Raw genomic sequence first — 13,243 nt, 5'->3', positions numbered from 1 at the left:
TCCTTCCAGTCCCAGAAGAAAGCTCCCCAGTGTCTTTTGGAGACACGAATGGAGGTAGGAAACGCTTCCTTCCCACAGGGCCAACGAGACAAGTACACCTCTGCTAGGTTCACACAAAGTCCACATAAAGGGACTCCTCCCATGCGCTGTGATCCATGCGTGAGCAGCTGTCCTAGCGGTGCTTACGCACCCCAAGGGGAAAGATTTGTGTCCAATGGCTGATGAAGAATGCTTATTGTATTGACGCCACTTTGTGGTTACAGATGGGATATGAGAGTGAATAATAAAGGCCTTTTTCTTCTCACTGAAAATGCTCCATATAAAAATGTTTTTAACAAATACATTTTTGCATGAAGTTGCCTTATAAATATGAAATCATTGATCAATAAGTTCCATTACTAAGAGGCACTGGGAATCTGTGCGGTAATTACTGTTAAAATATTGAGAGCAAGTGCCACTGCATCTGTATCAACTACGGGAAGCTCTGTATGACGCTCCTCAGAATTTAGAAGGAACAGGAGAAATGACAAAATGACAGCCAATTCAGGAAGTGGATCTGTCTTCCTTTATAATGAGATAAATAATTTATCGTGTGCATTATTGTGCCCCAACTGCCTAGAAATGCTTGAACAAATCTAAAATTTCATTGAAATCTTTTATCAATTATTTCTATTTTCTTTTCATTCATTGATTTTACTGTTTTGCCTTTAATTTACTTTCGTTTTGTCTTTAATTTACATCACCTCAAATGTATTTTTGTACAGCCGCAGGGTATAAATTCAGTATTTCAAAGTGCACATTAAATACCTTAGAGCTACTCTAGGAAAGTATGTAGAAAAACAGTCAAGGCTTGGAAATAAGGCAAAACAATGAGTATTTTGTTTTTATAATTTCATTTCAGTGTGCTTTCTAATTTTTTTTTTTTTTTTTTTCTTTCTTTTTTTTTTTTTTTTGGTCTTTTTAGGGCCACACCCGTGGCATATGGAGGTTGCTAGGCTAGGGGTTGAATCGGAGCTACAGCTGCTGGCCTACACCACAGCCACAGCAACACCAGATCAGAGCCGAGTCTGCGACCTACACCACAGCTCATGGTAAGTCCAGATCCTTAACCCACTGAGCAAGGCCAGGGATCAAACCCGCATCCTCAGAGATCTTAGTTGCTTTCGTTCATCACTGAGCCATGATGGCAACTCCTCAGTGTGCTTTCTAATGTGGCAATTGAAATGTCTTTTGACTGGGGAATGCCACAGCTGATGAGCGCCCGGATGGTTTTGCAGCCCAAAAGGAGGCCAACTTACAGAAAAGTGATAAGGTGTGACTTTTTTTCCCTTAATCGAAAAAGAAAACTATGAAGATTAGGGTTTAGTCCTAGACACAAATTAACCACTTTGGTTCCTAACAGACTGCCTTCATTTCAGCATGCTTTGCCCCATTCTTTGAGTCCTCCTTGAATCAGTTCACTCTACTGGTTCCTTGAATTAATGAAGTACGTAAAACTTTGACACATGCTTATGAATTTTTATGAGAATGACTTTTTTAAAACAATTTGAAAAGAATGCTTTTTCCAGAAGGCATTCCATGGGACAAGATACGTTCCTTGCTTTCAATGAACTTCTAGGAAAATAAGATGATTAAGTCTCAGAAATAGTGAAACAGAAGTCGATGCAGGATGCCTAAAAGCCTTAGGAATACCACAAACCACTAAGTATCCTGAGTTAATCTTTCACTCCAGACCTGCTCCTCTCCTGGTTCTCCCAACTCAGTAAGAGATATTCCGTAGAATTATGATAACTTCCTGGGCTTCATTCTGTCCTGCTTTTCTCCGCCCCTCCAGAGCCAATCCCTCACAAGTTCGATTGATTTGAGGTCTCCAACCTGTCTTCTCTTCTCTGTCACTTCTATTAAGAGTGTCTCACCTGAACCCCTGCAGTACTTCCTAGTTACATTAACTGCTACCAGTTGTGTCCTCTGTAAATAATCCCTGCTTTTGTTTCCAGGTTGATGTAATGTCCAATCACAGCAGCTTGTTCTCTTCGTTCAAATCCCTCCTTGCTTTCCCATGACTCCGTGGGCTTCACTCGCAAACGCTTATGGAAATAAGCACATAACATAAACATGGGATTTGGGACAAAGTAAGACACTGCAGCCGACCCAAGGCTTCAGCTCTGTCTAAGCCACCTGTAGAAAATACAGCTCACACTCTCTTCTTGGTCCAGCCATTAAGTCCTGAATAAATACTGAAGATTCCACTTATCCCGTGTCTTCCTCAAGAGTTGGACACCATGTCCTTTGTTGCCCCAAAGCTTTCTGCGTGTACCCATCTTGTCACTGACCAGGTAGGTAAAATTACTTGTTCTATTCACCCCAACTTATATCCCCACTGGATCTGAGCTGAGAGCAGAGAATGTGTTTTTCAGTTTTCGATCTTAGGCATCTAATACATTTTCTGATACCTAACAAGTCTCACTAAATCATCCTAGTTCTATTGTTTATATATTGGGCTCTTGGAGGGAGTCCTTTTTGCATTTCTTAACTGAAGTTGAGTCAATTTACAATATTAGTTTCAGATGTACAACATAGAGATTCAGTATTTTTATACCTTACGCTCCATTTAAAGTTATTACAAAATATTGGCTACATTCCCTGTGCTGTGCATGATATTCTCGCATTTATTTATTTTATACCTCGGGGCTTATACCTCTCAATCCCTTCCCCTCTGGTCCCCTCCCCCACTCCCCTCCCCCTGCTGGTAACCACTAGTTTGTATCTGTGAGGCTGCTTCTGCTTTGTTGTAGTCATTACTTTGTTTTACTTTTTAGAGACGCCTCATTTCGCACTTGGTTGACAAAAGAAGGCTCTGTGACCACGGACATAGGTAACTTGGCCATTTTCTGGAAAGTGGTTTTATTGTTGTTTCTGGGGGTTTGTTGGCTGGTTTCGCTCTTACGCAAGAGTTTGGTGATCTCTTCCTTCATTATTTTATTTTTAAAACAATAATTTTGGCCCATAAACAAAAAGCTCTTTAGAAAACAGACAAACAACAACAACAACAACAAACAACGCAAAACACATTCTCTTCCTGCTTTTATTCTCCCGGTTGAAGTGCTCTATTCCCTGTATTCTACTCTCTGACCACAGGAGGGAGCATTTGCCTAGAAGTCCAGGAAGAAGCGCCCGCTCAAAGGAAATCTGAAGCTCATTTTATGGGGCACTTTGTGTCCCTTGGGTTTCCTGCGTCTCTTCCGCACATGCCTAGGAAAGCAGTAATCTCAACAGAAACACTGCTTTGTCTACTTGGCTGGCACGGCATTTCACCATCTTGGGTTTTTCAGCCTCTGTTCACTTCAGGGAAGCTGGGCTGTTGTCTTCCTGCAGGCAGCAAACTCATTTGCAAACACCAAAGGCTTAGGGACCAATTACTCAGTCTCCAAGTATTCCAGACTCCCTAAAACGCCAAACAAAAAGGGTCAAGGCAGCTCATCAGATTCGCTCCCCCATCCTCCACCCCCAAAGCAAGTCCTCCCCGGAGAACAGCCAAGGGAAGGCATGTCATTGTGTCCAGTTTCTCTCTGTGAATGTACTTGATTTTTTTTTTTTTTTAAATCACAGTTTAGGTTTTAAAATACCTTTGCCAAAACATACTATGTTTCCTAGCGGAATTTTTAAAGAGAAAAATAGGGATTTGCCCTTAGAAAACATTTACCTCCCAAGAAGTGCAGGAATGAAAAACAGCAACCATTTCTTGTTGTTTGCACAAAACATTGGCTAGATAAGCTTTTATTCCATTAGCCTGCCATCCTCAACCATAAACGGCATTTTATACATGGCTCTGTAATTGACAAAGGATCCCTGCTTCTTAGTGCTGGCGTCTCCCCAGTTCTATGGGGGCTGCTGTGGGAAAGCACAGTTCAAAACAAGCCAGGTGCTTCAGTTTTATTTTAACTGCTGATGGAAGTAAAGCAGAATCCCAATTATGCTGTTGCTCTTTCCATCCTGGTTTTCTTTCTACTCGGAGAGGTCGCGTGTGTGCAGAAGACAGACAGACTGGGCCCTGGTTCTAGGTCTGCCACTAGGTATGTGTCACTGAGTAACTACTTGACACCTTTGCTTCATTTTTGTGAAATGGGATAAATAAGATAATTCCCCTTGGCGGGCTGTTGTGAGAATTAAATGGGATCCATAGCAGAATTCGTACCAAAAGTTTTCATGTGTGGCTCAGTTAAAAGGGCTGGATCGACAGCAGTCTTCAAATATCACATTTAAAAAAAATGTTGTTGGTTTTTCAGATCATTTATAAGGATAAAGGATATAGCAGCAAAGGTTAATAGAAGATTTTAGCTCTGAAAGAACAGCATTTGCTGTTTCCTCCAGACATCCTTGTTTTCCCAGGCCTCCGGGACTCTGACAAAGCCAAACAGCAGGTATTGTGCCAGAGCACTGCAGTGTTAAGTGAATAAGCGGGCATTTAGGTAAAGGACTAAGCCAAAGTGTTACTGCTCAGCTAGGGTTAATAGGGAGCAGAGGAGGAGCAAACGAGGGGCGGGGCAAGTCCTGGGCAAAGTCCATCAGGCTTTCCTGGAAGCCTTGCAATGCCCCCTTTCCACCACAGGGGGCCGCTATAAGGAACCACTGTGGTCTGGAGTACCTTGGCTTCTGACAATTTCCTTTTCCTTCGAGAACTACCTGTTTAATTTTTCATGTGTGTACACCAAAACAAGAGGCATTTTTTAAGACCCGAAAGAGACCTTGACCATTTACTCATTCATTTGTTTATGTCTTCCTTTTTCAACAAATATTTATTGACCAGTTACCATGTCCTGCTCACGGCTGTGTATGACAAAGAATTACCTGCGTAACTGACTTGTCTATTGGCAGACCTCGTAAACAGCAGAGCCCAAATGAACGTCGGATCATCTGACTCCGAGTTCAGTTAACTTTCCACTTAAAATATATGTGCATATATATTCATATAATTAATGCATTGTATAGTGTATAATCCTATATATATCATGATAGATATTAATATAATTATGAATAGAGCTAACATACAATTAATTATATATTAAATGAATAACAACAGAACAATGACTGAGCCCCTACAAGTGTCAGAATTTTTTAATACATTTTTTCATAGGCTATATGGCCTCCAGAGTAGTCTTTTGAGTCCTAGTCTGTTCCCCATTCATTCTATGACCTAAATCAAGTTAAAGAAAGTTTCTGAGCCTCGATTTTCCCATCCATAAAATGGAGCTAATACAACCTGCCTGGCCGGGTTATGGTAAGGATCAAATTTCAATATAGTAAAATGAAACACTGTAAAAATAGACATGAAATGCAAGGTGCAGGGTAGGGGCCCAGGTATTTTCATTCATGCTTTAAACAACTTCACGTTTCCTAACGAGGAAACCAACATGTAAAGGTTGCTAACTTGACCAAATTTGTTCGGCTAATAAGTGGCCGAGCTAGAATTTAGAATCAGAACTCGGATCTAACTTGAAAGCATGAGCTCTTTCCACTATATCGTGTTGCCAGTGTGCTTTTTGTCCGGAGTTAGTGGCTCGTTGAGGTGAAAGAACGTTTAATGCTTGCTCACAGTGCCTCGATTAGGCTTCCAGGTCCACACAAATCTGTTAAACAAGCACCGTCCTTAGACAAGGGGAGAAGAGAGAAGAGCAAAGCTGTGTTTTCATTTTTACCCTTTCTGTTGACAGGGAATGTCCTTAGGGTAACAGCACACTTGTTCGTGAACAAGGAAAGGATACGGCCCTTCACCTTATAAAAACCTGTGAATCCACTGCGATCGGCCAAGAGTCCTTTTTTCTTTTGACCTCTTTTCAAGTTGAAAGCAAGATTCTCTTCCCAGTTTCCATCCCCTGCCTCAACAGAAGGGAGCACTGACATCCCGCAGCCCAAACAGGAAGAGGTGGGACTGGGGGAAGACAAGGCAGTGCCCATCCTGATGTGGGGGAGTGGACACTGCCAGCTTGGTGGGAGCAGACAGGCACTCAGCCCCTCCCACTCCCAACATTCCCTCTTCTGCCCCCAAATGTTGTCTTGGAGTTAAAAATAAATACAGGAGTTCCCAGTGGCTCAGTGTGTCGGGAACCTGTTGTTGTCACTGCTGTGTCTCAGGTTTGATCCCTGGCTCAGAAATGTCTGCATGCCATGGGCGTGGCTGGAAAAAAAATTTAAATAAAAAAATGAAAATAAATACGTATTCCAGAAAGGCCCTGGGCAAAAATGTAAGTAAATGAAGGTATTAGAAGCCATTAACAGAAAATCAATTTTTATTAGACTGTCTAGCTGCCCTGATCTATTGCCCTGAAGGAAAAACATCGTGAATAACAAGGAAAGGTCCTCCTTGGGGAATAAGGTTTTCCTGAGACCCAGTTGAGGAGGGCTGCATGGGGAACCAGGATCAACAGAGACACGCTGTGTGTGCTGGGCACACAGTGGTGCTGCTGAGCCGGCTCCAGGAAGAGCGAGCGAGCCTTGGTTGATGCTGCAGATTTCTCTGACCTAAGCGCTTCCTCTGTGGCCGATTTCAAGCCACTGATGACAAATTTCCTGAGTATTTAACAGTTGGCCTTCAGGGCTGGTACAAGCCAGCTCAAGTACATCCTTACCAGTAATTTGGGGAGGACGAAGCCACTTCCTGCCCATTTGTTACCGTATGAGTGATAATGTGCCGTTTCTAAGTAGGTATGTGTTTATCCCTATAAAGCCCTGTGTGCTGTGCACCCCACCACACCCCTATAATAGCAGAGCGCACAGAGGAGAAAATAGAGCTAAGATGAACTGTCAGCACAAATCAGCGCATGTAACAACTGGTACAATCTGAATCAATCTGTCTTTTTTAAAAAAGGTTTTGGAGTATAATTGACTTACAATGTTGTGTTGGGTTCGGGTGTACAGCAAGGCAAATCAGTTGTTTCCCACATAGGTTATTACAAACTATCGAGTAGATGTTCCTGTGCTACACAGTAGGGTCCTGTTAATTATCTGTTTTATGCAATAGTGTGTGTGTTACTCCCATCCTCCTAATTCCTCCCTCCCACCCTGACTCTGTTCCCCCCATGGTAACCGTAGGTCGGCTTTGGAATCTGTGAGTTTGTTTCTATCTTGTAAATAAGTTCTTTTGTATCACTTTTTATTAGAGTCGACATGTAAGTGACATTTGTCTTTGTCTGACTTCACTCAGTATGATAATCTCTAGGTCCACCCATGTGGCTGCAAATGGCATTAGTTCATTCTTTTTCGTGGCTGAGTAGTATTCCGTCATATCAATATACCACATCTTCTTTATCTACTCCTCTGTTGATGGACATTGAGGTTGCTTCCATGTTTTGGCTATTATAAATAGTGGTGCAAGTATCTTTTTGAGTTATGGATTGATGGGTCCTATGGTAGTTCTATATTTAGTTTTTGAGGAGGCTCTACACTGTTTTCCATAGTGGTTTATAGTCCCACCACCAGTGTAGGAGGGTTCCCTTTTCTCGACAGCCTCTCCAGCATTTGTTGTTTGTGAATTTGTTAATGATGGCCATTCTGACTGGTGTGAGGTGAAACCCGTTGTAGTTTTGATGTGTAGTTCTCTAATACTTAGCAATGTTGAGCATCTTTTCATGTATTTTTTGGCCCTCTATCTGTCCTCTTTGGATAAATGTGTATTTAGATCTTCTGCCCATTTTTTGATTGGGTTGTATTTTTTTAATACAAAGCTACATGAGATGTTTGTGTATTTTGGAGATTAATCCCTTGTGGGTTGCTTTGTAAGTCTGTCATTTGTGTTGCACCAGTGTCAGTTTCTTAGCTTGGCCTGTGCTAGATTCATACATGTTGCCATAGGGAGAAGATACAAGGGATGACAGTTTTCTCAATTTTGTGTTTATAATTATTTTTAAATAAAAAGGGGGGAAAACCTAAAAATTACAGGAAAGTGTAACAATGACAGTAAAATATCCCCTAAAATTATACCGCACAGAATTAATTATCAGTGTTGTTAGGTGGCCGTCATCTTAGACATCTTTCTTTGTAAATATTGAAGTGGAAGAATAGGGGTTGAGGCTACTTTTAGGGAGAGAGAGTCTTAGTAGATCCTATTTTTAAATGCATTTACATAATTTAATTGTACTTGAATTTATCAAAAGAACCTGTAAGAATCAGTAAATTTCACACAAATTGCTGTTAGTGCGCACGCGCGTGCACACACACACACACACACACACACACACACACACACACTGGAGTATCAGATTTCCTAAATGACCAGACCAAAGCCTGTGGGACCATTACTTTGGCTCTAAAATTAAGGCCCTTAAATTATAAGTTGAGTTCGTCTACTTCCTGTTCCCAAAGATCATATCACTAAGAAAGGAAGCATTGAGAGAGCCAGCCCGCTAAGATTTCAGAAAAGAATGCAAAAACACTGAGCATTAACCCTTCAAAACATCTTAGAGCCTTGATAGACAGCAGTGTTCTCTGCATTTGACTCCCTGCTTTGTTTCATAGCTTAAGCTTTAGACCTAACTATCCTCTTTGTATCTCTTAAGGCCACTGACACAGGAGTACAATACTAATGAAAAAAATAACAAAACATTTTGCATTGATATTTTGCCAAAGAGTGCACTTGGTTGTGGATTTCAATGAAATAAAAAAATCATCTCACAGATGGAGCACACTTAAATTTTAAAGCTCCGTACACTTTTTACCTCCTTGGAATGTCAGAGCAGCTCTGTACAAGAGTCCATGCGGATAGTTTACCCCATTTTTCAAGTGATGAGAGTGAAGCTCACCTAAGGTGAACCATCTGCCTGGAGTCACAGGGAGTAAGTGGAAGGGCCACGGGGTGTTACAGATTCCTGGAACTGTCCCCTTTTGATCACATGTGAAGAGAAGCTTAGTATCACTTTGGAACTTTTAAACCTCCCCACCCACCCCGCCCGCCCCCAATAGTAAAGGTAATTTAAGACAGCTCATAATACACTCAGGAAATTTTAAGGATACGAGAAATTGAAATCTTCTCTATTCCCTCTGAAGAAAACTGCGTCAAACCTACTACGAGGTTAGTAGGAGTTTTGGAAGTCGCACTGGCAGATTAGCCCATCTTATAGAACAGGAGCCAAGGGACCAACCGAGAACAGATAAGGTTTTATCTATAATCATAGATACTATTTTAATATGCCATGGCAGTGCTGTGTATTTATTTGCATTATTATCTAATACTCAAACAATCCGTGGAGGCAGACATAATGGTTATCCCAATTTTGCAAAAGAAGAAAGTGACGTATGCAGAGAGCCAACGGGTAGGCAGGAACAGAGGATCTGGGATTTGATTCTGCGTTTATCTGATGCAACATCTTGCATTTTTAACCAGTGTGAGGCTCCACTGTACTCTGGAGAAGAGAGGGAGGCTATGCAAACAAACCAAACCCAAGACTAGTTAAAGGTACAACTGAAAAAAAAAAACAAGAAGTCAAGTTGATTGTTGTGTTTGTCATGTATTCTTGGGTCCTCTCTCCAACCCTCTTCTTCCTGCAGTTTCCCAAAGCCACTGGGTGTTTCTTCTCATCCAAACCTGGACTCTGTAAAAAGTGTCAGGGTCTCACTGAATGAAAGGGACAAGGGGTTCTTCACAGCTTTAAAAACCCTTGTTTCTGAAGCTTTAGATCAAGTGTTCGCTAATCCTTGAGAAGCTTAAATGGCTTGTTCTTGGGAACTGGAGTTTGGGGATAGAAAAAAACAAGTCTAAAAGATATGGCATGAAGTCACTTGATTTTAATAAAGTGCCAAGGCAATTAAATGGAGGGGAAATAGTCCCTGCAACAAATGATGCTGGGACAGCTGGATCTCTACCTGTAAAATAATGAATTTGGTCTCCTACCTCATATTATATACAAAAATTAACTCAAAATGTGTTATAGACTTAAATGTAAGAGCCAAAAGTATGAAAAATCTTAGAAGAAAGGCGTAAATCTTCATGCACTTAGATGCAGCAGTGTTTTCTTAGATGCAAAACTCCAAAAGCACAAGCAACCAAAGAAAAAATAGTGAAACTGGACATGATCAAAATTAACAACTTAGGTGCTTCGAAAGACAGTCTCAAGAAAGCAAAAAGACAACCCATAGAATGAGAGAAAAATCAGAAAATTATAAATCTAAGGGACATGAATTTAAAATATACCAAGATATCTTCGTGTTCAGTAGTAAAAAGCAAATAACCAATTAAAAAGTGGGCAAAGTATCAAAATCCTTCACTAAAGAAGATACACAAAGGGCCAATAAAAACAGATGATCACCGTCACTAGACGCCAGGGGAATGCAAATCACAGTGAGAGCCGCTTCACATCCAGATGACACTAATCAACCAGCAAGATAATCTGGGCGAGGATGTGGAGAAACTGGAACCCTTAGCCTGGTGGGGATGTAAGTGGCGCAGCCATTGTAGTAAAGGGCTGGCACTTGGTTGAATGGTTAAATATAGACTTGGTTTCCGTGGGACCTAGTGATTCCACTCCTTGCTGTATATGCCAAGGAGAACGGATGACATGGTTACAGTAAGCTCTACATGTAACAAAGTGACAGAACTATACATATTTTGTATCAATGTCAATTTCCAGCTTTTGATATTGGACTATACTTTGGTAAGATGTAATCATTGGAGAAAACTGGGTGAAGTGTAGACAGGAATCTCTCTAGACTATCTTTGCAACTTCCTATAGATCTATTTTTATTTTCAAATTAGTTAAATGTATGTATGTATATATTGTTTCAATCTACCTATCTCGATAGACATAAGTGCTTTGCCGTAAATGTAAAATTTACCTATGACAATGCAGCTGCCAGACACTCAATAACTATTAGCTAAGCCATTTCTTTAGGAGATATGTATAAATGTACAGGAAATGAAAGAAAATTTATTAAAATTCTGCACACTACTCCTTACACCTCTCAGACAATGCCCAATATAAAAGCCAAGAGAAATGAGTCATCCTTGGGAGACGTTATAACACTTTACATATCTTATCTATATTGAAAATGTGTGCAAATAAATGATAAGTAAACACAACACTCCCTAAATTTTTCCAGCTTCCAAACATACGTCACAATAGTGGATTTTCGTTTCTCAGACTAAGTCAGGGCTCTGATCCCCCAGTCTGGAGAAAATGCTGTATTTCAAGAGCTGTGACTTCATTTCCCTCCAGAGCAAGTTTCCCCTTTCAGGTTCTTGCACATATGAGATTTCCTCATCTCTCACTCCGTGGAACAGCTGGTTCCTAGCCTGGGAGTTGATTCAAACGTTGTGGTTCAGAATATGCCAGCAGCTGCCAGAAAGATCCTGATCTCTCAGCTCTTGGACCGTTGTGAGAAAGGGGTTTTGGCCAAGGTAATCAGAGGCTGACTCCACTTCTCAACACAAGCCAGGCAGATGGGGTGGAGGGTGTCCCCTGGGGAGCCTGGCTCAGCTTCTTATCTACGCAAACTCCTTTCACAGGGCCTCAGTGGCATGAACCTCATCCCCACCAGTCCTCTCCCTTTCCAGCAGGAAGGGAACAAAGCTCTGGGAACTTGGTGGCCACACACAGCAAACTAGTGTTCCATTTCTAAGGCCTCCAGGGCCCTCCACAGGGCTGCCCTCACCACGCTGGAACCCGCCTCTGCTTATCTTTCATCTCGAATTATAATCCCTCAAGCTTTCCACCCAACTCTGATCCCACCACCCAAACTTCCAGCTATACCTCCCATCACTATAAATATTTTCTCATGTCCTACAAAGTCTCATGCAACTCACATCACAAAGCAATTCTTACTGTTCGCGTTATTACTGACAGTCACCGTTTCACAAAAGCTTATTAGGTATAGTATTTATACTTTATATATAGTATTTATACTTGTACAGGGCTTTATATATAGTATTTCATTTAGTCATGACAATGACCATCAATGTTAGACAATCATGTTCTCAATCTTCAAAAAAACAAAAACTAAAAACAACATTAGCAAGAGCTGAGGTCCATGTGTTTTCGAAGTTCTTGCTTTTCATGTGGCTACCATAGGTCTCCCTGCAGTACCGAAGGACTTGTCCTTCCTTTGTCCCTGCTGTGCCTTTCAGACTGCACGTGGGCTTGAACCCTATTAACTGATTCTTGATCAGTAGCCATCTGAGCCCACTGCCTCATCTGTGAGAACTGAAGATGGAAATTATGCCTGCCTCCCTGTGCTGTTGCCTGAATTAAATGAGATCATAACAAATGTAAAGATTCAGCACAATACCTGACAGACAGTGGACCCCTCCCCCACCCCGTGCCCCGTGAATATCTCTCAAGGGAATTCAAGAATGCGCCTGTAGCAATTAACATGAATAGGGGAGAAAGGAGACAGACAATGGCAAGACTCACAGGAGATCAGGAATATTTGGCTTTGTGACAGTGGCCAGAGACACTTGGATAAGGAAACCCCATGGCTCTCTTCCCATTCTATTGGCTATTGCTTTCCGTAGAAGTTCATTGCTAAACAGGCTACACCATGCCTTTGGGAGTGATACACTTTGGTTCTAGAGGCACCGGTAACATCTCTAAGGCAGCCATTCAAAAACACCATTTTCTTTTTTTTAATTGAAGCATAGTTGATTTACAATGTTGTGTTTCTGGTATACAGCAAGGAAGGAATATACACACATACACATATATATAGTATTATTTTCTCTTACAGTTTATCACAAGGTATTAAATATAGTTCCTTGTGCTATACAGTAGGATCTTGTTTATCTGTTTTATATATGGTAGTTTGTATCTGATAGTCCCAAACTCCTAATTTACCCCTCCCCTACCCCTTTTCCCCTTTGGTAACTATAAGTTTGTTTTCTATGTCTGTGAGTCTGTTTCTATGTCATAAATAAGTTCATTTGTGTCATATTTAAGATTCCACATATAAGTGATAACATATGGCACTTGTCTTTCACTATCTAACTTATAATCTCTAGTTTTATCCATGTTACTGCAAATGCCAAATTTTCATTCTTTTTTATGGCTGAGTAGTATTCTGTTATATATGTGTGTGTGTGTGTGTATGACAACTTCTTTATACAATCATATGATACACACTTAGGTTGCATCTATGTTTTGGCTATTGTAAATAGTGGTGCTATGAGCATTGGGGTACATGTGTCTTTTATAATTAAGGTTTTCTCCAAATATATGCCCAGAAGTGGGATTGCTGGATCCTATGGCAACTCTATTTTTAA

At 41.0% G+C, this 13,243-nt stretch overlaps 1 long non-coding RNA gene across 2 annotated transcripts; it reads left to right on the top strand.

Annotated features, from left to right (window-relative positions):
* LOC110259532 lies at positions 1,097-6,105 on the top strand. Of its 2 annotated transcripts, XR_002341971.1 has the most exons (3): positions 1,097-2,336; positions 2,820-4,073; positions 4,287-6,105. It is a non-coding gene; the product is annotated as an uncharacterized LOC110259532 (long non-coding RNA). The 2 variants fall into 2 exon arrangements; XR_002341970.1 differs by having other exon boundaries at positions 2,820-6,105.

The sequence above is a fragment of the Sus scrofa genome, chromosome 2 (genome assembly GCF_000003025.6).
Source record: "Sus scrofa isolate TJ Tabasco breed Duroc chromosome 2, Sscrofa11.1, whole genome shotgun sequence".
Taxonomy (NCBI): domain Eukaryota; kingdom Metazoa; phylum Chordata; class Mammalia; order Artiodactyla; family Suidae; genus Sus; species Sus scrofa.
This window is presented reverse-complemented; position numbering and strand designations above follow the sequence as displayed.